Source organism: Gorilla gorilla, chromosome 5, assembly GCF_029281585.2.
Source record: "Gorilla gorilla gorilla isolate KB3781 chromosome 5, NHGRI_mGorGor1-v2.1_pri, whole genome shotgun sequence".
NCBI lineage: Eukaryota > Metazoa > Chordata > Mammalia > Primates > Hominidae > Gorilla > Gorilla gorilla.
Window position 1 is genome coordinate 135,884,008 of NC_073229.2, and position 27,549 is coordinate 135,911,556.

The window sequence follows — 27,549 nt, forward strand, 5'->3', positions numbered from 1 at the left end:
TTCTCTAGAAGCTTGTGCACTGTGATAGAGAAACAGAACCTGGAAGTAATGAGAACGCTCATTGCAAACCACTCTTCCAACTCCAGCAAAACAAAATAAGCCCCATATAAGAATCCTGAAGAAAACAGGATCCTACATTTAACCAAACTAAGAAAAAATAATCTTTCAAAATCCACTTTAAAAAAAGAAATATACTATAATAAGCAACTAGCAGCTTATCTATAATTTTATGAATAGAGAAGAAAAATCATCAGCTCCTTGAAGGCAGGAATTTTTGTTTTTTTTAACTGCTGCATCTTGCGTGGCCAGAACAGTGCCTGGCACACAGTAGTCACTCAATAAATATTAGTTAAATAAATAAATTAAAAATAATCAAAATCATTTTGGAGAAAACAATCCTCTTTTATAGAAGAGACAGCACCATCACCACTTCATGCATTTGACATTCTGAGTTAAGTAATGTTTCTATACAGATCTTGCTTACTCTTTTCTCTTCAATGACACATAGGAAGAAGTGAAAATAAATCAGTAAATGCAGTTTCAAGTCATTAAAAGTTAATCACAATGAAAATATTTATGTAGGAACTTGTGGTCTTCTTTCTCCCCCGTGGGGCAGTCAGACTAACTGCTTCGTGACAGAAGAGTCAGAAGACGCTACATGAGCTGTATTCAGTGTGCCCAGGCTCCTTGCTACAAGGCAAACTTTTGATCATTCATGCTAAAATAAAAGTATCCTTTATTATGCAGTTATGCGCTGTGGCTTTAATGTCCAACGCTGTAAGTGCATCGTGACATAGAATGTACTAATTCACTTGCTGTAGATCTCTGGGGCACCGGGAAACACTGAATGATGCCATCGTGAATGTGGAGCCCTGGAGTTACTCTGATCAGGAAAATACCACACGCCATGAACTCATGGCTATAGTCCTCTGCAAGTTATCATGCCTAGAAAAACTGGTGAAAGGCATTTTCACCAATTGGATCCCGTGCCTGTGATCAAGGTGTCTGGATTACAGCTGTGAAGCCTCTATTCTCCAATCCTTTTGCAAACGGAGGGGCCCTTTTTCTACTAAGCAAATAAAACTTGATCTATTTAAAATTTCCCTAGTCCTGTGGTTCTTTACAGATGTGCCAATAGTGTTAAGCAACCTGGGAAGAATTGCCGGACACAGGATTCAAGGAACACCGCACCCTGCTCCCATAAGCAGGGCAGACATTATCAACAGATCACAGCCCTTTCTGCTGCCATGCTATGGGGGCTATGCTTCTCCACATAGCCCTGTAGTGATTGACGGAAACTGACCTAAAGGATAGATTCAATCCTTTACTACCACAGGCACAGGGTGCTTCGATCCAAGATGAGTCTGGTTGAACATACACTCCCTCCTCCTGATGTAGACAGACCACAGTCCAGTCTACAAGATGCACATTAAACACAGACACATTCATATTTCGTCACGTGCCAATCAATAAAGCAATGCCAGTATGCCCAAGTTATAAGCTTGCAGGACGTGTGATAAGATTTCAGGTGTGTGCAGGAGCTAGGTACCAAAATGGGAAAAAGGCCACTGGCAGTCTTCTGCACAAGCAAATTACTTTCTCTTGAGACACATACACTTGCAGGCAGAGGAGGAATGGCAGGAAGAGGAAGTGAAACCGACAACAAATAACTTTAATTTCAGCGGTGTACGCTCTTTTGTCTCAGAAGCCAACCTAGGTGGGTGTGAAGAAGTGACAGCCCTTAGGCATAATCCCTGCTTCTGACAGCCTCCAGCAGACTTTGGAGAGTGACAGGTAAAGCCACATTTGGCCCGTACTTAGAGGTGGCATGTTTCCAGGTATCATAATGGAAGTATAAGAACAAGGAAGGGAACTGAACTAAGAACCTAGAAACCAAATGCAAGCAACTGAGATGGGGGCAGTTGAAAAAAGAATTTAAAGCTGAATTGCAGATCAACTACATGGTTTCACACTTTTCTCGGAAAAAAGCAAAAACTGGAAGCTTATCAAGCAAACACACTTTTTCAGTCAGCAGGAATAGCATTAGGAAAAGGATAAGATGTGGCAGAGACACATCTGAAATTATTTGACTTCAGGATAGATGATTCATGGCAGAGGGCTCTTGATCCTCGCAAAATTAGAAACACCCATAAGAATCTACTTGAGGACTTTTGCTACATTCTCAGTGGAGAGAGTTAATCCACTGAAAGCCTAGGAAAGCCTTCTTTAGTTTTCCCCATGTCATTACTGGGAGCAGAAGGACATTCAGAGACAGCTGAGTACCACATCAGCAGCAATGAGGTTGGGCCACAGAAACTGTCACCCAAATTTCCTAATTTCCCAGCACCTTTCAATCCTTTACAATGGGGCTTTTCTCCTCTGTAGCATACTGCATCAGATGATCCTGACACCCTATGAGAGAGTGCAGGCAGTGCTGCCTTCTGGGGACAGACGGGACAGAAGGGCCAGGGAGGACTGGGGAGGCTGGACAGAAAGCAGGGCTATGCTGGCCACTCTTGGGATCACAAGCATTTCCCAAGGTACTGAAGCAGAGAAAAAGTCACTGCTGGGTTGGCCCTCTGGAGATGTTAATACTTGAGAGATGAACCACTTTCAGCACTGATGCTGGGTTCAGCCAATGGCCCCAGCCCAGCTATGAAAAAAAGCATGCAGGACTCTGCCAATGTGGGAAAGTCCTCTCTTTGCTGCCAACTGGAGGAAGGGAGTGAAAATATGTGCCTTGCTAAATGACATTGTGGTAGGGAGAATTCTGAGCTGTCCCCCAGGACTCCTACTCCCGGTGTATGTGCCCTGCAAATCCCTAGGATTTATGAATGATGGGGTAGTCACTCCATCATCGGGTTGTTATTTGGCACAGCTGACTTTGAGAGATCATCCTGGGTGGACCTGACCTAAGCAGGTGAACCCGTGAAAGGTATGCCAGTTCCTGGAAAAGTAGATTAAAAGTGAGAGAGGCCTTCATTGTGAGGGAGATTCTCCACAGCTGCCTTTAAAGATGAAGGGGCTGTGTGGCCAGACACATGGGTGGTCAGAGCTGAGAACAGCTTGGTCAAGAACCTGAATGAACCTGGAAATGGATTCCTCCCTAGTCAAGCCTTCAAACAACAACATAATCAGCTAACATTTGATTTCGGCTTTGCTGAGCAGAGAATCCCCTCCGTGCCTGGATTTGTGACTGACAGAAATGTGAGCTAACAGATGGATGTTGTTTTAAGCCACTAAGTTTGTAGTACTTTGTTAGGCAGCAGCAGAAAACTAATACGTGTTTTGGTGGGATGGGCACCATGGGGATGATGGTTCCAATTTCAGCAGTCATGACCAATATCCAATCAGTGTTCCCTGTAGCCTAGGTGCAGGATGGACACTGCAAAATGCTGTCCCATTAAAGTCTAGTAACAACTCTGAAACACAGGTATTACTATTTCCCCACACTTTACAAGGGAGGAAAAGAGGGGTTGGGGCATTTGTCCACAGCTATGTCAGTCATAGAGATGGGATTTGAAACCAGATAGCCTGATTCCATGGCCAACACACAGAGTCTCTATACTAGAGCTGTTTCCTGACCATGGAATCCTGGCCAGTCCATGCAAGGGTGTGGGTGTGAGGGCTGGAGGTGTTGAGGGAAAAATCCTATAGGGAAGAACTGGTTCCACAGAGCTGAATATCTCACACATTATGATATGGTTTAGTTGTGTCCCCCCCCAAATCTCACCTCAAATTGTAATCCCTATAATCTCCATGTGTCAAGGGCAGGACCAGGTGGAGGTAATCGAATTATGGGGGCAGTTCCCTCATGCTGTTCTCGTGATAGTGAGTGAGTTCTCATGAGATCTGATGGTTTTATAAGCATCTGGCATTTCCATTGCTTGCACTTACTCCGTCCTGCCGCCCTGTGAAGAAGGTGCCTGCTTCTCCTTTGCCTTCTGCCATAATTGTAAGTTTCCTGAGGCCTCCCCAGCAATGCGGAACTGCAAGTCAATTAAACCTCTTTCCTTTATAAATTACCCGGTCTCAGGTATTTCTTCACAGCAGTGTGAGAATGGACTAGTACACATTACTAACGGAGGCACTGATTTCAGGGACTAGGTCTCACCTCCATCCCCAATGCACATTCCATTCCCCCAAGACAGTGGATTCTGTAGAGATGCTGGACCATACTAGGTGCAGTGAGTCACCATCTTCCTTTGTGTGGTTTGGCATATTAATGACTATTTGGGCCGATGACACTGAAGCAGCCCTTAATTTCCTTATCTTTCCTAGTCATGGCAAGGGTATTCATAAGTACCATGAAGGAGTTGGCACTAGTTTCCTTAGTATAAAAATCAGCTTTCCTATTGCACTTAAAATATGATTTGCTTTACAGGCAAAACTTTCTGGAACATATTTACTGCATAAACTGAGATACACATATAATGCCTCCACCAAGCACAAAATAACAGCTTTCTACTCTTGGTGAAGCCTGTGAGGGAGAGCCCCTCGCCAAATGCAAGTATTAAAATATTACAGTCTCTGAGGTGAGAAGATAGATGTAAAAGTGGGAATATACACAATGCAGACACTAGCCACATGCAATCATGGGAGAACAGAGCCTACTTAAAAATCAAACCCAAGCTTTGCTTCAGAAATAAGTGGAGTTGAACCCATTCGATCATTTACGCATGACTTTGCAAAGGTTCTCTGGAGGGGGAAGAGGATCAACCTTCTCTCATACCGTACAGCAAGGGAACCAAACTAATATAAATCACTCTTAAAATGTCATGTTACTTTAAGAATAAGCCATACTGCTGGCACCTAGAATATTTTTGTGGGTCCCCATCTCTGGCTTTTCTTGTTCAAATGGCCCCCAGGCTAAGAGGCAGCTGCTCACATCCCTGCAACAAACATGTTCTTTCCTTTCTGCATAGCCTTCCATTTCTCGAGCCCGAAGATTCAAAAGCGCCCAATAAAAGACAAATGGAAGCATCAGACCCCAGTGGTGAGATTTAAGACTGCAGTCAACTGAATGCTGGAACCAGTCCCAAACCTAAATGGCCAAATGAGGTTTTAACACCAAACCATGGAAAGGCTCCAAGAAAAGAGTAAGAACATTTTCTTCTTAAATTCATTTTGCTCTGGATCTCAGGGTTAAGACAAGAGTGAAATGGTGATGAAAACAAGGATGATATGTTTTAACCCTGTTTATGCCAAAGGTTTCAGAAAGAATTAGAGCACAGGTTGTAAAGTTTTTTCAGGCTCCACCCCCTGCCCGCAAGCCTTTTTGGACCATAGAAAAGCCCCTTGTAGTTAATATTTTTAAAATTTCATTTAAATTGAGATATAATTCATATACCATAAAATTCACCCTCTTGAAGCACACAGTCCAATGGTTTTTAGTACATTTACAAAGGAGACCATTTCCATTATCTAATTCCAGAACATTTTCATTGCTCCAGAAAGAAACCCATGCCCATTAAGCAATCACTACCCACTCCCTTCTCTCCCCAGCCCCTGGCAAACACGAATCTACTTTCTGTCTCTATGGATTTGCCTATTCTGGACATTTCATATCAACAGAGTCACACCATATGTGGTCTTTTGTGATTGGCTTCCTTTGCTTGGTATAATGTTCTCCAGGTTCATTCATGTAACATGTATTAGTACTTCATTCCTTTTTATGGCTAAAAGATATTCTACTGTATGGATATACCAGATGTTGTTTATCTATTCATCAACTGATGGACATTTGGGTTTTTACGTTTTGGCTCTTATGAATAATACTGCAACAAACATTCATGCTCAAGTTTTTCTGTGGAGATATATTTTCAACTCTCTTGGATTAATATTTCAATATATAAGAAATTTATACAGATAAGAGAAACTCTAAGTTTAGGAAACAGAAACATATATTGGCAACAAAAAAAGGAAAAACAATTTGTGAAACATATGGGAGAATACTGCCTTTGGTAGTAATCAGAGAAATACAATTTAGATTAGTGAGATACTATGTATCACTTCTAAATTCACACATTAAAAAAATAAGTATACTCAATAGTGATGAAGTTTCCTTGAAATGAATATGACTCTCTTACATTGCTGATAGAAGACCAGAAATCAGTGTAAAACCATTTGGTAAACCAATTTGGCAATATAAAAAATTCTTAAAAATGGGCATACTCGGCCAGGTGTGGTGGTTCACACCTGTAATTCCAGCACTTTGGGAGGCTGAAGTGAGTGGATCACTTGAGGCCAGGAGTTCAAGACCAGCCTAGCCAACATAGTGAAACCCCAACTCTACTAAAAATACAAAAATTAGATGGGTGTGGTGGCAGGCACCTGTAAACCTATCTACTTGGGTGGCTGAGGCATGAGAATCGCTTGACCCAGGAAAGCAGAGGTTTGCAGTGAGCTGAGATGGCGCCACTGCACTCCAGCCTGGGTGACAGAGTGAGACTGTCTCAAAAAAAAAAAAAAAAAAAAAAAAGGTGTCGGGAGTGGCACGTCCTTTAACCTGTAAATGTGTGCTAAAGACATGCCTTTTAAAAAAATGACATGAAGAGGTTCTATGAAGTATTATTTATCATTTGAAAAATTAGAAAACTTGTTAGTTGTTTAGCATGAGGGCAATGGCTAAAGTAAATTGTAAGGTATGCCCATAAAGACAAGTTAAGCAGAAATTAAAACTTACATTTACTGAAATTATCAGCAATATGGAAAGATGTTCATGTTATATTAGGAAGGATCACATGATTGCAACTATATAACAAATGTCTAGAAAACTCTTTGGAAGGGAACATGCTGAGATTATGGTGGTGTGCAGACGATAACACTATGGGCAACTGTTCTTTGCTCTCTGTGTCTTTTTTCTCAGATTTGTCTATACCAAGAATGTACTTTTTTTATAATGAGAATAAATCACCTTTATTTTTCTATAAGAAAGTTCCCTTTAATATTATCAGTTACTGATTGAATTTGTATGTAAGTTGAAACAACTACACATTGATGAAGTATACTTTGTCAACTGAAAAATTAAGAGGGAGAGACTGACTGATTCCAAAGCCTGTCGAGAGGCAACTCCTTCTAGAAGGTGTGAAGGGTGAAAGGTACCAATGGACAGTGAGCCTGCTGAGCGTGTGCTCTTAACTAATCTGTGCTGGAAAGTAAGCAGTGAGGCGCAGTGCTGGGAGCGGGCGGTGAGTGCACAGCAATGAACAGCCATAGAAATCTAATTAAGGGCATGAAAAAGGCAAAGCCACATGCAGAGGACCCTGTAGGGGACAAGTGTGGAATCTGGGATAACCGAACCAAAAGCAGGGTGGCTGGATTAGTGGGGTTTTGAGACCCTTTGGGCCACACGTCCTAGGTACTTGGGGACACCCACTAAATTCAGAATGACGGTACTCACTCAAGTCTACCTTGGCACCTAACCAAGGCAATCTGATTCCTGAGGTGTCTGTAGGAGCTCTCTGTGAGTGAGGTCATGAAGACCACGCATGGGCTTGGCTCTAGCAAGGTGGAGAGGATGAAACAAAGCACTTTTGTTCTTTGGATGCCAATTGGTGGGAGAGGGAAGGAGGCCTGCCCTCGCTCTTGTTGCCTTCACCCTTTCCTGTTGGGACACTGAGCTGGGCATTTTAATGCTTTGACTTTGAGCCACTGCCCCTAGAACCTGGGGCAATCCAAGCAGGGCACAGAACAGTAGGCAACACTGGTTCATGTGACCTGAAAATTTTCAGAAACACTAGGCACAGAAGAGATGTTTCTTCCTGATGTTGATATCCAATCAAGTATCTTCCTACCCTCCTTACCCTCATTCTATAAAAACAATCAACCAGAGAAAAAGAGAAAAGAAAAACAAAAACGTGGGCTTCTATTCATGACCAGCAAAGAGAAACAGGAAGGTCAGTGTCACATCTGGGCCACAGTGGCAGAGCCTGGCTTTCTGGGCTGCGCCTGTTTAAGGAACAGTGGTGGCAGAACTGGCCGAGGGCCCAAGGGTCAGGGTGTCACCTGGCAGAGCCACAAGAAAACACATTAGCACAAAGCGGCTGTTTGAATAGGCGTCATCAATGCCCCCTCCCCAAGTACGAGGACCGCTGAGAATGAAAGCCGAGGAGGTTCACTCTCCAAGGCCGAACAAAAACCCGCCCTGCCAATCTTCCCAGTCTCTATAGAGGTTCCTCGCCAGATGATTCTGCAAATGTGGCCTCATCCTTTCAAAAAACAGTGCATTCTTTTTCTCTTTCTTTAATTCACTAGTTCCAGTCAAGAAGATCCAATTCCTTTAAAGACACAGAAAGGACTTTGAAGAAGGAGATTTGACTTCTTTTGCCTTTGAGCTGATAGCACAGTGCTTGTGGTCTCCATGTCTCCCATTTTCGCTGATCATTTATCTGGTTATGAAGTCACAGCCCAATCTAAATCTACCAGCCTGAGAATTTGGCTGTGAGGCCATTTGCACTGTGTTTTTGGGGCAGAGGCTGGTGTCTTTCCTTTGAAGAATAACATGAAGCCCAGTTCCCCGGCCCCTGGGTCTTTGTGTTGGCACTTTATTCAGGCTGCCAGAAATCAGCAACAACAGCAGGGATAACTTTTGCATCCCCTGCCGTGGTGTAGAATTTCAAAGCTTCTTGCAGCTGTTTTGGTGTGAATGCAGATAAAGTAGCCAGTCAGAAAGCATAGTCTATCTAATTCCACGGCCTCTATGGGGACAGAATGGCTCAGGAGGACGGGAACAAAAGGAGCAGAGACGCAGACTCCAGCCAGCCTCCTCCTACACTTTATTGCCTGAAGGAAACGAGGATGGTCTCTGCCTTCCCTGATGCTGGTTTCCTCACCCTGGGTGAGCCCAGGGTGGTTGAATATGTCGTGCGTGTCTCAGTAAAGTTTTCACTAGAGGTCTGCATTTATGAATGCAAATTGAGTGCCAAGAGAGACACAGAGGAAATTAAAGGAGGAACATCAGTAAGAGGAAGAGAACGTGGAACCACCAGAAGGTAGTGATGCTTTCCCCAGCAGCACATAAAAAACAGTATTTGGGATGACAAGCTGTGGCCACTCTGTGTGGGAGGAACATGTGCTACATGGGCTAGACCACTTGTGGATGACCTACTTAACACCCGATGGAAACCCAGTCAGATTTTTCTTAACAAATCCAAAAAAGGTAACACTGGGTTTACATACCAGCATACATTCTGCGAACACTACTGCTTGTAAAAGTTATGGTGAAGCAATTTAATAGTGACTTTTCACTTGGCCTATATTGAATGAGGTAGAGAATACAATTTTTTTTATAGTGTTGTCTTGCAGAGTGATTAAACCTGAAGTTCACTCCTTAAAGATGGCACAGCAGTTAATCTTCCCTTTTTCCTAGGTGCTTGCAGGATTCTGGTATCAGGCAGGGTTGCCCTGGGTCTAAAGGGACACGGCCTTGGCAATCTTGCAGCCCAAATCCACGTCACTGAAAGTAAGTGAGCGGTGGAGGGTGAAGGCGGGTGAAGGCAGGTGAAGGGTGTGCAGGCTGCCTGCTATCCCCTCGCTGTCCCACCAAATCCACCCCACCCTCCTCCATCATAATAGCTTTAGTGAGCCTCCGGCTTTGCAGCTGAAGACTGCATTCTCAGACTCTCTTGCAGCTAGGTGTGGCCAGATCACTTAATTCTAGTCATCTCCTTGCGACTGGGTATAATATATTCAACTCCTGAATCCTTCAAAAGTGAGCTGGTCGTCCTCCACTTTCCTTCCTGCTTCCTGTGGGCTGGGAAGTGGGTGTGGTGCTGGTGAACTGGCTTCAACAGACAGACAATGACAACCCAACAGGGAACAGCAGGCCCACAGGACGGAAGGAACCTGGGCCCCGGACAGCTTCACGGAGCACAGCTGCTCGTCTACCCGAAAGCACCGACCACTGACCCCAACACGAGAGGCATGAATATTGATCTTGTGTGGGCCACTGCTTCTTTGGGAGGAGATGGGGGAGGGCATGCAGTGAGATCTTTGTTATAACAGGGAGTCTGCAGCAACACACGGAGGAAGTGAATCTAATACAGAGGTCAAAGGGTGGCTGTGTGGGCCACGTGTCTCCCCATTCCTGAGAACCAATAAGAACTTCTGATTACCTTTGACACAAACAGTTAAACTTGAATTAAGGCAAGTTAGTAGGGTAACAACAACAGTAACAATAACAATGCCTACCACTTTTTGAGAACTTATTTTCTGCTTGACCTTTTACATATGCTATCTCATTTAATCCTCAGAGCAACCTTACAAGTATATTTTACAGTCAAGGAACCTTGGGCCCACAGAATTGGAGTAACTTTCCCAGAGTTACTCAGGCCGTGGGACCTGGACATGAATCTAGATCTAATACGCTTGCATCTTCTACCTACTACACCATGCTGTTTTTTGAGAAGCGTGCTCTGCTCCTAGCCATTTTCTAAGTCCGGCTTAGCATTTGTTCCCAAGTCTCCAGGACATCTTAGTCTGGAATATCGGGCTTCTGCTTTAGAGAAGGTCTGTAAGCAGTGCATTAGCCCAGAACCAGGATGCTGAGTAGCCCTGTGGCACAGAGCGTATCACTCTGAAGTTCTGGAGCCCAGTTTCCTCATCAGTGCATTAGCCCAGAACCAGGTTGCTGAGTAGCCCTGTGGTACAGAGCGTGTCACTCTGAAGTTCTGGAGCCCAGTTTCCTCATCAGTGCATTAGCCCAGAACCAGGTTGCTGAGTAGCCCTGTGGTACAGAGCGTGTCACTCTGAAGTTCTGGAGCCCAGTTTCCTCATCAGTGCATTAGCCCAGAACCAGGCTGCTGAGTAGCCCTGTGGTACAGAGCGTGTCACTCTGAAGTTCTGGAGCCCAGTTTCCTCATCAGTGCATTAGCCCAGAACCAGGTTGCTGAGTAGCCCTGTGGTACAGAGCGTGTCACTCTGAAGTTCTGGAGCCCAGTTTCCTCATCAGTGCATTAGCCCAGAACCAGGTTGCTGAGTAGCCCTGTGGTACAGAGCGTGTCACTCTGAAGTTCTGGAGCCCAGTTTCCTCATCAGTGCATTAGCCCAGAACCAGGCTGCTGAGTAGCCCCGTGGCACAAAGCGTGTCACTCTGAAGTTCTGAAGTCCAGTTCCCTCATCAGTGGAGCAAAGTGGGCTTCCAAGCCAGGCATGGTGGCTCATGCCTGTAATCCCAGCACTTTGTGAGGCTGAGGTGGGCGGAATACTTGAAGCCAGGAATTGGAGACCAGCCTGGGCAACATGGAGAAACCCCATCTCTACAAATATACAAACATTAGCCAGGCATGGTGGTATGTGCCTGTAGTCTCAGTTACTTGGGGGGCTGGGGCGGGAGGATCACTTGAGCCCGGGATATTGAAGTTGCAATGAGCCATGTTCGTGCTACTACACTCCAGCCTGGGTGACAGAGCGAGACCCTGTCTCAAACAAACAACAAACAAACAAACAAACAAACAAAAAAATGTGAGCTTCAACAAGGAGCCCTCCAGGGTTCACACCAATGCTGAAGGAGCCCAAAGACCTTTTGCACACATTGAGCAGAACCACTGAGTCCACAGACAGACAGGCAGCTCTTGGCCCTCAGCTGAACCTCAGGAATTATGAGGACTCATGGAATGACCTGACCAAGTGCTCAGGTTTGGCTCTAAATGCTCAGATGACCCCTGCTGTGCCAGAGCCTTGAGAAGGTACATTATGAGAGTTTTAATGATGTGAGAAGAGCTAGGCATTGCTGTGTCCTACAGTTTTTATTTAATTTTTTGCCCTATGGTTTAAAGTACTCTTTCTTACTACAGTTTTCAGAAGGCCTATGTCCTCCACTTTCCTTTGTTGCTAAAATGAAGAACAACTTATGATCTGGCTCAACCAACTCTGGCATTCATGACATGCTGTGGTCTTGACCCTCCTCCCTCATCACAGGGAGGCTCCACTTCTCTCTGGCTCTACCCTACAGGGTTGCTAGGTACAGCTGTTCTCCTTCTGAGCTGCTGGAGATGAAGTTAGAAGAAAACAATAACAAGAATAAAGAAACGCCCCCCCAACCCCAAACAAAAGTTACTCCGAAATCACCATAGTAACAAATCACCAGTTTTCAACTGTTTCATTTCCTTTGCATTTTTGTTTCTCTGCACATACCCTTTTATTTATATTCAGCCCCAGCTCTAGCCTTTATTCAACAAGCATATTTTGATCCCCTTTATGTGACAGGCACTGTGCTAAGGGCTGCCGGTATAAAGTCAAGTACACATGGCCTCTGTCCTCAGGGAGCTAATATATACTTAAGAGGGAGACACACAAGTAAATCGAGGGACTCAGGTTGGAGAGGGGACACAGAGGGAGTTCTAATTCATCCAGGTCAGCAATTGAGAAAGTGACTGGACATTAGCCCAGGCAGGGAGGAGATGGGCACTGCAGGCAAGGGAACAGCATATCTGAGGGCACAGAGGTGTGGAACACCATGATACCCTCAAAGAACCGTAAGTGTTCTTACGGCTTATTTGATTTATGGCCATATTTGTGGAGCATTCAAATATGTGCCAAGCATATTTCGAGGCTCTGGGTGCTAAGGCTGAAGAAGACAGGCTCCCTGCTCAAAAGGAGCTTATAGTTTAATGGGATTGAAATGTGTAGCTGGGTAAGTGACTGAGCTTGAGAAGCAGTCAGAAGCCAAATCTTAAACAACTATGAGTCCATTCTACTGAGCCCTCACTATGGTGCCTAAAGCTTTCCTAGGTGCAATATGCAAATGACCTTTGATCCATCAACATCCTGTGCTGGGTATTATCATCATCATCAATGAAGGGAGGTAAAGTTATTTGCCTAAGGCCTCACTGCTAGGTTTAACTGCATTTTAACCCAGATCTGGCTAAATCTGAGACCTATAAGCAAAAGCGTTTGCACATTATCCAACTGATACTTATCCAGTATTAAGCAGGAGTGAAACTGGGTCTTGATAGACACATACTGAAGCTGGGGAGAAAAGAGAAGCATGGGGGGGTGCCAGATCAAGAAGGCAAGGGTAGAAAGAGACTGCATGCAGGTGGCTGGACAGGGAGGTATCTAAGTAAGCTATGACTTCCTAAGTGGACCAATGACTCTATCCATTCTAGCTACCTGTCTATTCATAATTCATACCTCACAAATCATCCCCAACTGTGGCAAAGCCGTAGCTTTTGTTACATGTGAGAATAAAGATCTGAAACCATAAATGGCTGCAGAGGTGATCTACTTTGGAACTATATAAGTGACATTATCTGAGAGCCCTGGCACACAAAACACTTCATATCTTTTGGGGCTGGTAGGAGTGAGAAATAGGCTTGCACAGTTGTGTAAGTGGCTGCCTAAACATGATGAGGACAGGTAACACCACAGATAGACATCTGCAATGCAGGTAATCAGAAGAAAGACAGGAATGCCCACTGAAAAGGGCATGTAACAAGTAGAATCCAACGACAGAACGGTGTGACAAGAGGATCCTGAAGGAGTGGCTAGGGTTAGAGGTGCAGATGAATGTGAGGTCACAGGGGATCACCACTGTTCTCCTCCAGCTGTGGAGGGGTTTGCTCTGTCAAGTCAAATAGGAATGTCTTTATCATGATGCAGAAGTGGCAGTTACACTTCAGTTTTGCATAAAAATATAATATTAACACATTCTTTGGGCTAGAAGGCAGCTTATTTTTTCAGCAATGACAGCTCTACTCACATATACAGGCTTAGAACAGTCAGAGGATGGAAACTCTTGCTCATCCACCAGCAAGAGTCATCAATCGGCAGCTCTGGCAGAAGCACTTTGTCCCAGCACTAAGCAGAACTGGCCTGTCCCTGAGAGCTCATGGTGAGTTCCGATGGAGCTGCCTTAGAAGATTCCAGGTAATGATGGCCCAAGGGTGGCTTCATGCTCTGCCCCAGTTCTGGCTCAATACAACCCAAACTGACCCAGCAAGTAATGATGGTACACACATGGAATAAGCCCAGGAAACAGCTCTGCCATAATTCTTTGTGACAAAAGCTGACTCGACATGCTGATTTCCAGCCCAAGTGAAACAAAATGGTCCTGTGTACAACCAGCCTACACACTCTGAGTATTCACCGTTCCACCAGGTTTATTCCTTAATCTGGACGCACTAAATGCACTCCCCTCTAAGTCCTTTCATCATTTTCTAGCCATCTTGCTTCTCTCTTAAGACTTGTATTTTCTATATAGGTTCACTGCTAAAATAAAAATACTGCTAACAATTAGTGGATCTGCATAACTCTTATAGAAGAGACTGATTATTTATACCATTTCTACTTTTCCAAACCCACTAAACTGTTCCCTAACTTTGTTTTTCTTAACTATCTCAACTGTTTGAAATCTGTTTCTGTTCTAACATGGTTGCTGGTTAATCATCCATTCTTGTCACTATTTCTTTTGTGCCTCAAACACTCGACTCTTTAAAATAATGGTGTGGACAGAGGAATAAACAAACTTAGTTTCTCCTCTACTCTTACAACATGCTTCTGACACCAGATGTGTGGGTTTTGTTTCCCCACATATCAAGCAAGCAAGCAAGCAATTTTGCAGTGGACACAGCTGGCTGTTCTCCAGTTCAATTCAATTTGGTGCCAATATCTACCTAGAGATAGTGTCAGATCCTACAGGTTGAGGGCTTAGTTTCACAAAACTGCTCCCCACTTAAGACATGAGACACAAGCCCCAGGTTGTGGTACGTGCTTCTAACCCACTGGCTATAAATCGGGATCTCCACAACCCCCTCCTTGGGTTTGACTCATTTGCTACAGCAGCTCACAGAACCCAGGGAAACAGTTATGTTTACTACTTCATTATAAAGGATGTTTTAAAGGATACAGATGAAGAGATACACAGGGTGAGGTATGAAGGAAAGGGCGTGGAGCGTCCACGCCTTCTGTGCCCTGCCACCCTCCAGGAACCTGCACATGTTCAGCTATCTAGAAGCTCTCCAAACTCTGTCCTCTTGGCTTTTTATGGAGGCCTCATTACATAAGCATGATTGATTAAATCACTGGCCACTGGTGATCAACTTAACCTTCAGTCCCCTTTTCTCTCCCCAAAGACCGGGAGATAAGGCTCAAAGTCCCAACCCTTTAATCCTCTCTTTCCCATGACCAGTCCCCATTCTGAAGACGTTTACTACTTTGGAGATTCCAAGGATTTTAGGAGCTGTTTGCCAGAAAACAGTGACCAAATATACACTTCACAATATCACTAATGGCCTCAAATTTTCCTTAATTTTGACTATTTTCCCATAACAAAACAAATAAACAAATAAAAAAATAATTTTTTCTTTGGTACCAGAGCATTTTTACTTTCCTGCTAGGCCAGGTGACAAAACTCTCACTCATTTTCAACCTAAACAACACAACACCCATCATGAACTGTCATCCTCCATTTCTATATTGCAATTCCAACATAAAGTGATGCTACTGGCAGAATTTTCAGTCTGTTAGGAGCAAGTACTGGTGAAAATGTGGAACAAGAGCTCCACACACACCGCTAGCAGGACGTCAACAATTTTACATTACTAGTGAAGATGAAGATGTACCTATCCCATGAGCAGAACTCCACTCCTAGGCATATACCCCAAAGAACCATGCCTACCTGAACCAGGAAATACATGCACCCCGAGGGTTTAAGGTGAGGCTCAGGAATCTGAGGTATCTGCACTTTTTATAGGTCCACTGGTGATGTTACCTCCTCCCCTGCAGGGGTCTTGGATTGAAGGCTTACAACCTCAACTCACATCTGTTTTTGGAGTCAGGTGCCCCCAAGGCTCATGGCTGCAGCCAGGCAAAGCTGCTCACTGGAGAGGAGTAATGGGGAATTGCACATCCATCGGAGATGCTCCTCCCTGGTCAAAGGTAACTATTCTGAGGATCTGGGAAAATCCAGCGCAGTATCAGCATGCTTTTGCTCACCAGCTGCCTGCTCTTCCCTCTTGGTCACCCCTAGCTGTCTGAGCAAGATGTGGCTCAAAACTCACCTCACCTAGTGATGGGCTTGGGTCGGCATTGGCATCATCCTCATTTTCAACACAAAGTCCTAAAGTGCCCACCCAGCCCTGGTGCTGCTATGAATGTGACGCTCCCTGGCTGAAAGAGGAAACATCTAGGTGGGGCTTTAGAAGGTAACACTGAGGGGTGAGCCCTGTGAAAGCTGGCCTTTATTAAGCAATACTTTCAGATGAGGATGAGAAAGTAGAATAACGAACTTCTTCTCGGTGGGGCGGGGAGGGGCTTTCTGCCTTCTGGTGTGAAGCTGCCCTCCCTCCTCCTGCTCTGTTCTCCCTAACGAAAGTTGTATAATGGTGGCTCTGTCACCTGCACTTCCATGCATTCCTCCCGCCAAGAATGGCTTCTCTCCCCATCCCTACATGAAGCCGAATGCCTAACTCTGTCCATTGCCATCACTCTCCTATTTTGAACTGAAGTGACCCCAGGGCAAAGTACCAATGACCATGTCGCTATTGTTCTTTTAGGTTTAAAGATACCTACAAGGTGTCAAAAGCTCTACAGATTCCACTGGGCACCTGAAACCTGTCCTGCCCTTCGGCACCAGCAGTGCACGGAGGGTGGAGACAATCTGTTTAAATTGTTCACTGAGGACAGTGCAGGGCTCTGGCAAGATGCACAAATGCACAGGAGATGTGGAGGCTCTGTTGAGAGGAAATGGAGATGATGATATGAGATAAACACAAATGGAGTTTGGAATGGGGCTCAAGGAGGACATACAGGGATCCCATCTCCCCACAACTTGGCCACATGCCCACAGCCCTGGCAGGGTTCTGGCTCCTGCCTGGAGATGCTGTGGTCCCACTGGAGCTGCCTGCTGCCTGCCCAGCCACCTGTCTCATGAGAGGCCCCGCCGCTGGGCAGTTCATTATTTGAGTGGCATGTGGGAGAGAAACAGAAGTGATTTTTCTTATAATGGTTTCAATTCCACTCCATCAGTTTTGAGGCAGGTTTCCTTCCACTTCTCTCCTCCTCCTGCTCTATTCCTTTCTCATTCCCTCAGGGTGTCAGAAGTGTACAAAGCCATGATTAAGATGAAGGGTTTCTATTCTGAGTAGGTGGTTAAAAAGATTCTGGTTTCTTCCCTGTAAAATGTGGATTATGCCAACTACTAAAAATTACTGATAGAAAGTTACTGATACTTGACCATCTTTTGTTGTTGTTGTTGTTAAGATGGAGTCTCGCCCTGTCGCCCAGGCTGGAACGCAAAAGTGCAATCTCAGCTCACGGCAACCTCTGTCTCCTGGGTTCAAATGATTCTCCTGCCTCAGCCTCCCCAGTAGCTGGGATTACAGATGCCTGCCACCACGCCCAGCTAATTTTGGTATTTTTAGTAGAGATGGGGTTTCACCATGTTGGCCAGGCTGGTCTTGAACTCCTGACCTTGTGATCCACCCACCTCGGTCTCCCAAAGTGCTGGGAGTATCTCACTTTGGCCCCTATCTAGTAAAAGCTTATCAACTAAAGGTTTTAAATAATTGAAAATACTCAGTTAAATAAATACAGATGAAACCAACTAATAGACTCGAGAAAAAGTCTTCAAATGCATCCTACTCTTGGTCAAGGACTTCCCCTGTTGGGAATTATCCTGAGAACAAAAATGTGCAGAAAGATTTAACAACACTCATTTCAGTGCTGTTCATGATAATAAAAAAATTGGATACAATCTAGGCACTCAGAGGATTAGCAAAGTAGGGTATCATACCAGATTCCTATGCAGCCGTTAAAAATGAGAACACAGCAGGACATTAACAATCCTGAAAGATATTAATGAAATAGTGAAGGGAAATATACAAGTCACAAAACACGAGGTAGAAACATAACTACTTTCCTTGCTTTCAATCTTGCGCTCTATACCCTCTATGACAGTCAGAGTCATCTTTTTTTAAAGTTACTCCCAGGCTTAAAATGGTTTCCTATTGTCTTTGGAATGAATTTAAATGATATGGTCATCCTGCTCTGGCCCTGGCCTATGCGTCTAGCCGCATCTTCTGTGGTTCCCTCTTCACACCTCCTCCCCAGCAACACTGCACACCTTTCTGTTCTTCTTTGAACATACTCTGCTCTGTTTTACTTCAGTGAGTCTGCACAAACACAAACTTTCCCCTTTGCCTGAAATGCTCTTCCCCAAAATACTCACACAGCTGGCTCCTTCTCAGGTCTCAGCCCAGATGCCACCTCTCAGAAAGGTTTTTCCTCTTTGGGAGGTGGAGGCAGGTAGATCATTTGAGCCCAGAAGTTTGAGACCAGCCTGAGCTACATGACGAAACCCTACTTTACAAAATACAAAAATTAGCTGGGTGTGGTGGTGCTCACCTGTGGTCCCAGCTACTTGGGAGGCTGAGGTGCTCAAGGAAGAACCCTTGAGGCAGGAAGGCAGAGGTTGTAGTGAGCCATGATCGTGTCAGCCTGGGTGACAGAGTGAGACCCTGTCTCAAAAAAAAAAAAAAAAGAAAGGTTTTTCCTGGCATCAGATCTTAATTGCCCATTGCCTGGTCACTCTTTCACATCACTGTTTTATTTGCTTCATGGCATTTAACACTCTCAGAAATGGTCTTTATTTAGTTGTTTTCTTGTTTATTATCTACCTCCACTCATGAGAAAGAAAGCTCAATGGGAGTAAAGGCTTTGCTGGATGGTATACCCATAATGCCCAAAACTGTGCCTGGCACAGAGCAGACACTCAGTGGATGCTAATGGCTATGGTGAGATGTTTATGTATGTACACACAGAGTAATGTATACATGTGCATCTGCATAAAAGAAGGACAATAAGAGCACAGCATAAAAGAATATCTCAGGATGCTGAGTTTTGGATGGTTTTCAGTTTTTTCATTTTGTTTATATTCATTTTTCATAACAACAGTGTGTTACTTTTGAAATAAAAAATAATAAACCAGTTTTTTTTCTTTTCCCTTTTAAAGAACATGGTCATTCTAAGAAAATGGTGACACAGCTGGCTTAAAACTAGAACCACAAGATGCCAGAATTAGAAAAGATCTTAGAGGACATTTGGTCCGATCCCACCTCTCGTTTCAGCAGAATGTGCAAGAAACTAGTCCAGTGTATTTTTCACTACACTAGTGGTTTTTGAACTTTACGAGCATGAGAATTTCCTGAAGGACTTGTGAAAACACAGACCACTGGGCCTCCCCCTGAGAATTTCTGATGCGGTTGGTCTGAAGCAACATCAAGCCTAAGTCCTGCGTTCTGACAAGTCCCAGGGTTATGCTGGCTGTGCTGGTCCTGGGCTACACTCTGAGATCCACTAGGCTATGCCATATTGCCTCTTACGGCTCCCTTAGAAATGTCTTGCTCTTTCTATAGGAATGATAGTGATTAAAATAATCCCCCATGCTAAGGAAAACCCTAGCTTTCACACCCCCTTCCAGAAGTTCCAACTGAAAAAGAAGGGAAGTAAACAGGGATAAGTAATTTTTGAGAGCCTCCTCTCCTCCAAGCATTGTGTGGGATGGTCTACATTTTACTTGTTTGTTAAATCCTTTTTACCATAGAAAATCTAACCTCAGAGAGGTTAAGGAACTTTCCTAAGAGCAAACCACCAGGCAGTGACAGAATCAGATTTCAAATCCAAGTCTATCTGACTATAAAGTCTATGCTCATTCTCCAACTTTCAGAATGAAAAGCTGGTGGCATTCAGAGTGGCAAATCAACGTCTTCCAGTGTAGAAAAAAACACCCTTAAGAAATTGTAATACATCATGTTGTTAATGGCACTAAAAGCATATACACTGATATTAACATCCAATCATTTCTCTGGGTCTGAGGGCCAGGTTTATTCATTAACATGATATTCAGCAACTTCTAACCCCAAAACCCCAGAGTAAAGATGATCCAAGTTGATGCCTAGCTTATTATTGCAAGCCTTCTGTGAAGTAAGTGGGAGAGGGGGAATTTATCATGGATCTCAGCTTCCAACAAAGGGAAGAATTCGCACATGTTCTGTGCAAAAAGGCCCTAATAGGCTTTGCAACTGAACAGAACTGTTCCACTCTTTGAAGAACTAAGTTTAAATTCAAAGGCTAAAAGCCAAACACAAAGATGGGAATATATCATTTACCATCTTATGTCAAAAACAAACTAGAAACTAGTTATTGCTCCATTCCCATTTACTGAAGAGGACATCAACAAGGGACAGAGAAGTCCGGGTGACAAGGTCCCCATACCTACAAATACCCGTGCAACCAATGAGTTACAATTTGTCCCACGTTTTGGTCACACACGACCACAAGTTTGAGAAAGTGCTATAAATATTGAGATCACAAAGGGGCTTGATAAGAATCTTTTTTTTTTTTTTTTTGAGAGGGAGTCTCCTTCTGTTGCCCAGGCTGGAGTGCAGTGGCATGATCTCGGCTCATTGCAACCTCTGCCTCCCGGTTTCAAGCAATTCTCCTGCCTCAGCCTCCCGAGTAACTGGAACTGCAGGTGCGCGCCACCATGCCTGGCTAATTTTTGTATTTTTAGTAGAGATGGGGTTTGGTTATGTTGGCCAGGCTGGTCTTGAACTCCTGACCTCGTGATCTGCCCACCTTGGTCTCCCAAAGTGCTGGGATTATAGGCGTGAGCCACCGCGCCTGGCCAAGAATCTTTTACATCGTAGTTTTGATCAGAATTCCAAAGAACAAGGTTAACAAAAATGTGGCTTCCTCTATCTGTATCCCTGTATTTCTTACTTTACATCATGATTTTTCTCCACATGTTTTATAACAGATCCCTGAGGCAGCTGTATAAATGGGTTTTACATGAAAATAAAATGAAATACTTTGAGTAATTCTGGCGACAGCATCAGAGAAATGAGGGATTCAACTGACACAGCTCACGTGATCAGTCCCTTCCTGTGTCCTGTGCCAAGGGCCCTCGGTGCCTCTTCTTTTGGAAGCTCATTTTCTAATTGTGACCAAGGAAACTCCTGTTTATTTGGTTAGCAAAGACAGCCAGTGGAGACCCTGAAAGGAAGATAAGTGGGAAAGAAGGAACAGAGCAGAGTAAATGCAAAAAAGGACAAGAGGATCCCAGAGATCGGTACCAGTGCTGTGAAAATCTGATTCCAATGGTAACTTTGCTCCAAACACAATTATGAATATGTTTAAGATCTGGAGTGACTGTGGTCTCCTTGGTGCAGCAAATCAGTAAGGTGGACCACATTCACAGCCCCTCATTTGTTAATGTCTGAAAAGATCTGGCTCTCTTACTCCCAATAAAATGCAAAGGATTTCATTTATTATAGAGAAAAAGTGGCCTGAAAGATCTTGCAGAATGAACCCTGGGTCTCCAAGCCGATGAGTTGTCTTTGCAGTCAGCTTCTGATGTAGGCATCTCACATGGGACATGAGATTGGACCGCACAGTATTACGTATGAGCAAATTCTCTTTCTGCTCCCAACTCCTGCCCTTCATGAATAGCTGGAGAAGAGCCATCTTGCCTTCCCCAGAGGAATGATGCAGCTGTAGCTGTAAATGCAGCTTCAGCAGCCGTTATCCTACTGTTAAATGTTTGCTTTTAAATATTACATTGGCCCAGCAAAAATAGCTGTCTTGTCTTAGTACTGGGGACAAAGCTTCATATCTGCGTTAGGGCCCACACCTGTGTCCTAGCAGAGATTTCAGAAAAGGCATTCTCTAATTTCTCTCTGGATGGACAGTGACTTATTCCTTAAGTTTCATAACATATATTTCTGCAGTGGATGGCTGCTCTTGATTCTCACAGATTTCACAGTGGCCTTCAGCCGGCAGTGGTTTATGCAGAAGACAAAAGAATAGCTACTTGGCAGATAATACTCTTCAGGCCTTAGGGAGGGCACTCAGCTGGAAAGATCTGTTTTTGCTGGAGATCGGAAGTGCTTTTCCAGCAATTATTTGATCTTTCCTGGGAACTTGTTCTTTGGAACAATCTCCTAGTCTGGTGGGAACACATGGACTCCTATTCTGGTCCCAGCATTATCACTAACCAGATGTGTGACTTTGGAAAAATCATCAGGCTTTTACTACACGTCAGTTATCTCATTTGCCTGGTGGGAATGATGATCCATCCCCTGCTTAATTAATAAGATTTTTGTAAAGATAAAACAAAGTGGTATATGCAAAGGTATTTAGAAAATTTTCCTAGTGAGGAAAAAACCCCCCAAATACAAATATCACCTAACAATAAATATGCTTTTTATATCATTAGTGGTAAGTTTTCATTTTTTCTCTTAGAATTAGGTAGGAATACCCTTATGCAGAGGAGAGGTAGAAAGTACAACCCCAGCAAAGAATACTGTCATGTTCTCCTTATTGCTTGGAAAAATAAAGCAAGGAAAGTGGGACTGGAATACTTTAACATCCACCCAGAAAAATCTGCTTTTGCTAGGGCCACACAACATTCTGGTTCTTATTTGTCTCCTCTTTGGTGGTCCCACAAAGAAGGCTACTGCTGCAGTGTTGAATGAATGAGTGAGTGAATGAATGAATCTATCCATCCATCCACCTACCCACTCATTCACCCATCATTCATGGGCAAATACTATGTATCCAAGCAGTGTACACAAAATACAGACGCGAATGCCGTCTCTTTCACTGAAGGGTGTCCAGCCCATGGGAGAAGGCAGACAAGGAAAGGACCTGTTCTCTCCAATGTAGTAAGCCTGCTTGCCTGGAGAAACACATACAGTGTTCTTGAAGCTTGGGCATGTGACTCATCCCTCCTGCAAAAGCTGGGATGGGTTCTCAGAGGATGGGCATCTGAGTGGGGCCTGTGGGAAGGACTGGTGAAAAAGGGGGTGTGCAAGGGGATGGGCAGGGTGCTTTGCAGGCTGCAGAACAGCTCTTACAAAGGCATGGATTCAGGAGAGAGGAGCATGCCAGGGAGCAGCTTTGTTTGGTGTGACACAAGCCAACAATGAGCGAATGCAGGTAACTACAGAGTTAAGCAGGGCCTAAATGTGAAGGAGGGAGCAGGCCACTGTAGTTTCTGAGCAAGAGTTGCACAGTGGATTTGTATTTCAGAAACACTGCTTAACAACAGGGAGCATGTTCTGGAGGGAGAAGGTAAGCAGGTAAGTGAAAGATTTAAAATTTGATGTAAACATCTGCACGTTGCAACACAGAACACTTTACAAAACATCCTGGCTTAAGAGCATTCTCTTCCAAATTCTGAATTAACACAGCCCACAATACATTGGGGAGTGAATACATTTATACCTTCCAAAAAAATGCCTTCAGTAATGTTTCCCCTGTGCAACTTATACAACATTGATTTCCCATGTAACTCTGGGATAATCTCCTGGGAAAAGGAAGGCACTGTATGTTTCTCAAATGTGGGTGACCACTGTGTATTGCAGCACCAGGAAGAGTCTGAAAGGAACCCACGTACCTGGTACAAAAAGATGGTGATAGTGATACCTGGTAGCTGTCTTTCAAGAAAATACTTCATAAGTGAAAGAGAATTTCTAATAATTTGAGGAGGTTTAGCAAGGTGTGTGGATTTTTTAGTTCCCTCTTCTTTTTTTTAAAGTTTAGGCATAATTTATCCACAATGCAATGTATAAACAGATTTAAGTTTACAGTTCAATGAGTTCTGACAAACGTATATACCTGTATAATCTAAACCCCCATCAAGATCTAGAACATTTTCATCACCCTAGAAAGATGCACTGGGGTCCCTTTGTAGTCAATTCCATCCCAGGCAAACACGGTTGTGATTTCTACCACGACAGATTAGTTTTCTCTGGTCTAGGGTTTCATATAAAGGTAATCATATAGTATGTATTCTTTGTGTCTACTTATTTTACGTGGCATGTTTTTGACATTTGTCCATGATATTGTATATTCAGTAGTTTATTGCTGAGTGGCATAGTAGTTTTTATTGCTTTATCCATTATAGTAGCTTTTATTGCCTAGTAGTATTCCATGGTATGAATATACCACTACTTAGTAGGTTTTTAACAGTTCTCTCTTTTGCTAAATAAAGTATGCAACTGCCTACTCATGGCAAAGCAAAAAAGAAAAGGCATGGGTGTGTAAGTTCTGGTGAAGTCACCAACTATTCTCTATGCTATCAGGCATTAAGGTTATGAGTGGCTTCATCTTTAGAATCCTCCAACAGCAACAAGGGCTAAAACGTCAGGTAAATTAGGACAAACAGAGAGAGGGTAGAGAGGGAGGGAGGGAGGGAGAGAAAGGAAGGGGGGAAGGAAGAGAGAGAGAGAGAATGAGAGACAGAGAGAGAGAATCCCTTATATTGTCTTAGTGCTATATATTTGGATCACAGGAGCAGATAACACACAGCCCTCAAAAGAGAGACGCTAATTTACTGAGAATTTATGTACTCAATATAAATGGTTAGGTACATAATTTAGATAACTAAAATATTCTTTAAAAAATTAAAATGTGTCCACAGAAACCTACACATGGCCTGGGATTCTACACTGTTTTTCCCTGTAACTGTCAATACTCTCTTGTCCAAGTAGCACTTTAGTAAGTAGATTAAGAGAGTCCAGCAGTGAAAGGAAGTGACTCAAAAGCATTTTCAGAATTCACCAGTTTCCTATGAGATACTTGCACCCATGAGTGTCAGGTAGCTACTTGCTGTGATTTTTGTTATATTCAACCAAGAGATAATAGCTGGAAGCTTCAAGGAAAGCAGATGAGGTCTTGCTGAAAGGGCTTATTAAGCAGAGCCAAGAGGCAAAAGTCAAGGAAAGAAGGGAGTTAAAGTCTCACAGTGTAAAAACTCCATTTCCTTACTCTGTGGAACTGTTTAAAGCAGCATCACAAAATAAACAAAATAACATCTAAAAAGTGTATTCTGTCTTCTCCTGTGCAGCTGTCACAATTTACTATGAAAACCAGACATGAACGTGTTCTGATGACTTGAAACACATTATTTGGGTCAGCTCCTCCCCCTGACATTATACACTGCCTGTCCTCTGAAGTGAACTAGCCGCTTTGACTCCAGCATTCCCCTATCATTGGAAGTGATGTTGGTTTGCATGGCTATGCTAAAGACACAACGGAAACGAAACGCTCTCAGCCCTGGGTGGAGCCGGATTCGATTCCAAGAATAATGCAGACAGTGTCCTTAAAAAAAGCTGGCAGGCTTCCTTTCCATTTTTCGCACCAGATATACCTATTTGCTATTTTTCTGAAGCAATTTAATATTTGTTGAGCATCAACGATATGTCAGATCCCATGCTTCACGCTTCATTCTTACGAATCTCCAGGATAGGCACTATTATTGTTCCTGCTTCAAAGATGAGGAAAATAAAACAGCCTCAGCTTCTATACTCATTCATTACTATTCCGTGTGTTTCCTTCCCTCAGCCAGTTGGAAGTGGAGGTTGGGAGCTGTGAAATATGATGCACATAGAAAGCAAGATGAAGACACGGAAAGCAAAATGACTTTCCTCTTTGATCTCCTTCCTTACATATTTTAACATTACATTCTGTAATTAGGTCAAAGCGAGACATACCCGTGTTGTGAGCTACAGCTGAAGTTTAACAATTATTTCTTAGAAGATTGTTAATTAGACTGACTTGGGGAATAGGTTTTGGAATACATATTCATTCTGATAGCAGTTATAGCACAAGACATCTCATAAATAAAAGCCATTTAGAACATTAGCCACAGGAAATGGCTGCAGCTGGTAAGGGAACTTTTGACATTAAGGAAATGCAGAACTTCATGGAATTAGATGAAGACAGGGGTATTATATCACAGAATGACACTATCTTAGCAGGAGCTGGACCATGTTTTCAACAGACACACTCATTTTATAGCAGTTCATGCTTGCTCACCTCTCTGGGTTTTCAGGAGACATGCATGGCGTATCAAGAGCAAAAATTCAAAGAAATGGGAACTAGTACTCAGAGACATTTTCGATCTCAAGGGTTAGGGGCCTGTGGTTTGGTGTAGAGCTTGGACCTGTTCATCCGTATAGACCTGTGCTAATAGGGTAAGCAAGCACTAACCACATGTGGCTGGTTCAAGATGAGATGTAATGTAAGTGTAAAGCATATAACCAGGTTTCAAAGACAGTAAGAAAAAAGAATGTAAAATGTTTAATAAATTTAGAAATATGATTACATGTTGAAATGATAATATTTTACACAGGTCATCTTAAATTTAAAAATATTAACATTACTTTCATGTGTTTCTTTTTGCTTTTTAAATGTGGCTACTCGGTAATTTAAAATTAATTACCTGTGTTGCCTGCATTTGTAGTTTGTTCTAAGTCTATAGGAAAGGACTGGTATAGATATTCAGTAACTGAAAAGATTAATCCAAGTTGAAGATTTGGTGCATTTGATCAAAAGTGGCAAACCAACTGCACTGCAATATGTTTCCTAGGAGGTGAATAAAATGACTGAACAGAAACACGCATTCTACACTGACCTGCTGGTTACCTAAGGTAAACCACTCACTCTTCCTGGGCCTCAGTCACTATAATGGTTCATCCAGATCATCTTGGACACTTCTTCTAGTGCTGACATTTGGAATCTGTGGCAAATTCCTTAGGGCAGGTAAATCATGAGTGAAGGTGAACTTTAAAAAATCCTTAATATTTGCTCAATATTCATAGCCCCAAATATTGCCTGCTGATCTCTCACATGTGACGTGCCTTTAAGTCTCTCCAGAGCAACAGCTAAAATTGAATGGCAATGATAATCATGTTTATGATACACAGACTGAGCTGCCCTATGGAAAAGAGGATGCTTGCTCTGTGTACCCCAATGAGTGGGTTTTACTTGACAAGATTATATTAGTAATCGGTAATTACTTTTGCACCAGCCGAATACTTCTAAGATGGAAAAACTTAAATGCACCTTAATAATCCAACAAAAGCTTATTAAAACATGAACACAAAATATTCTAAAATATCCTCCCCTGAGGGAGGGAGAACAGAACCTGGTCCTCTTTTAGTTCAGGTTCTACCCTATTTCTTTTCATGTTCAAAGCATGTAATTATCTGCTAGAAGTTATTCTGCATCTCCCAGGCAAATTATATACTTTTTGCATGATTGTAGAGTTTCTCCTTTTTCTTTTCCTTAAAAGGTAAAAAACTTAAATGTAGATAACACAATTATAATAGGGTAAAACTTTCAGCACAATGCTAGATAAAAACAAATATTTTAAATAAATATATGTTCAAAATATATGTTCAAAATCTGTGTGTGGAAACAAATATGGAATTAAGAAATGACAGGGATAAATGACCTACATGATGGAAAACTCGCTTATAATGGAGACCTCTAGGAAGACTGCATGATTTCTCCTGGAAAAAAAAAATCCCATAATTTGCATCCCCACATCTGTAGAATTTCCCTGTTACATCCAGTTTAAATTTGACATCTTTAACTTCTGATCCAAGAGTGACAGCATGTACAACTGCTACTAACATATATGTCCGTTTTGAAGTAGCTCCTGCCTTTATGTACTTGGCTCCAGATTCCTTCCATTCTGACTTTCTGCAACATAACCGATACAGTTTGCACGTATGTCTCCGTCCAAATCTCATGTCGAAT

The 27,549-nt window shown here is 43.1% G+C and overlaps 1 protein-coding gene across 5 annotated transcripts in view; it reads right to left on the bottom strand.

The window, feature by feature from the left end:
• FYN (FYN proto-oncogene, Src family tyrosine kinase) overlaps positions 1 to 27,549 on the bottom strand; it is a 213,434-nt gene that overhangs the window by 61,720 nt on the left and 124,165 nt on the right. The window contains exon 3 of one of the 5 annotated variants that reach the window (XM_063707213.1): positions 18,346 to 18,462. The exons of the other annotated variants lie outside the window; for them this stretch is intronic. The gene's annotated coding sequence lies outside the window, so the exon portion shown is untranslated. The remainder of the gene's footprint in view (positions 1 to 18,345; positions 18,463 to 27,549) is intronic. 5 annotated transcript variants of the gene reach the window in all.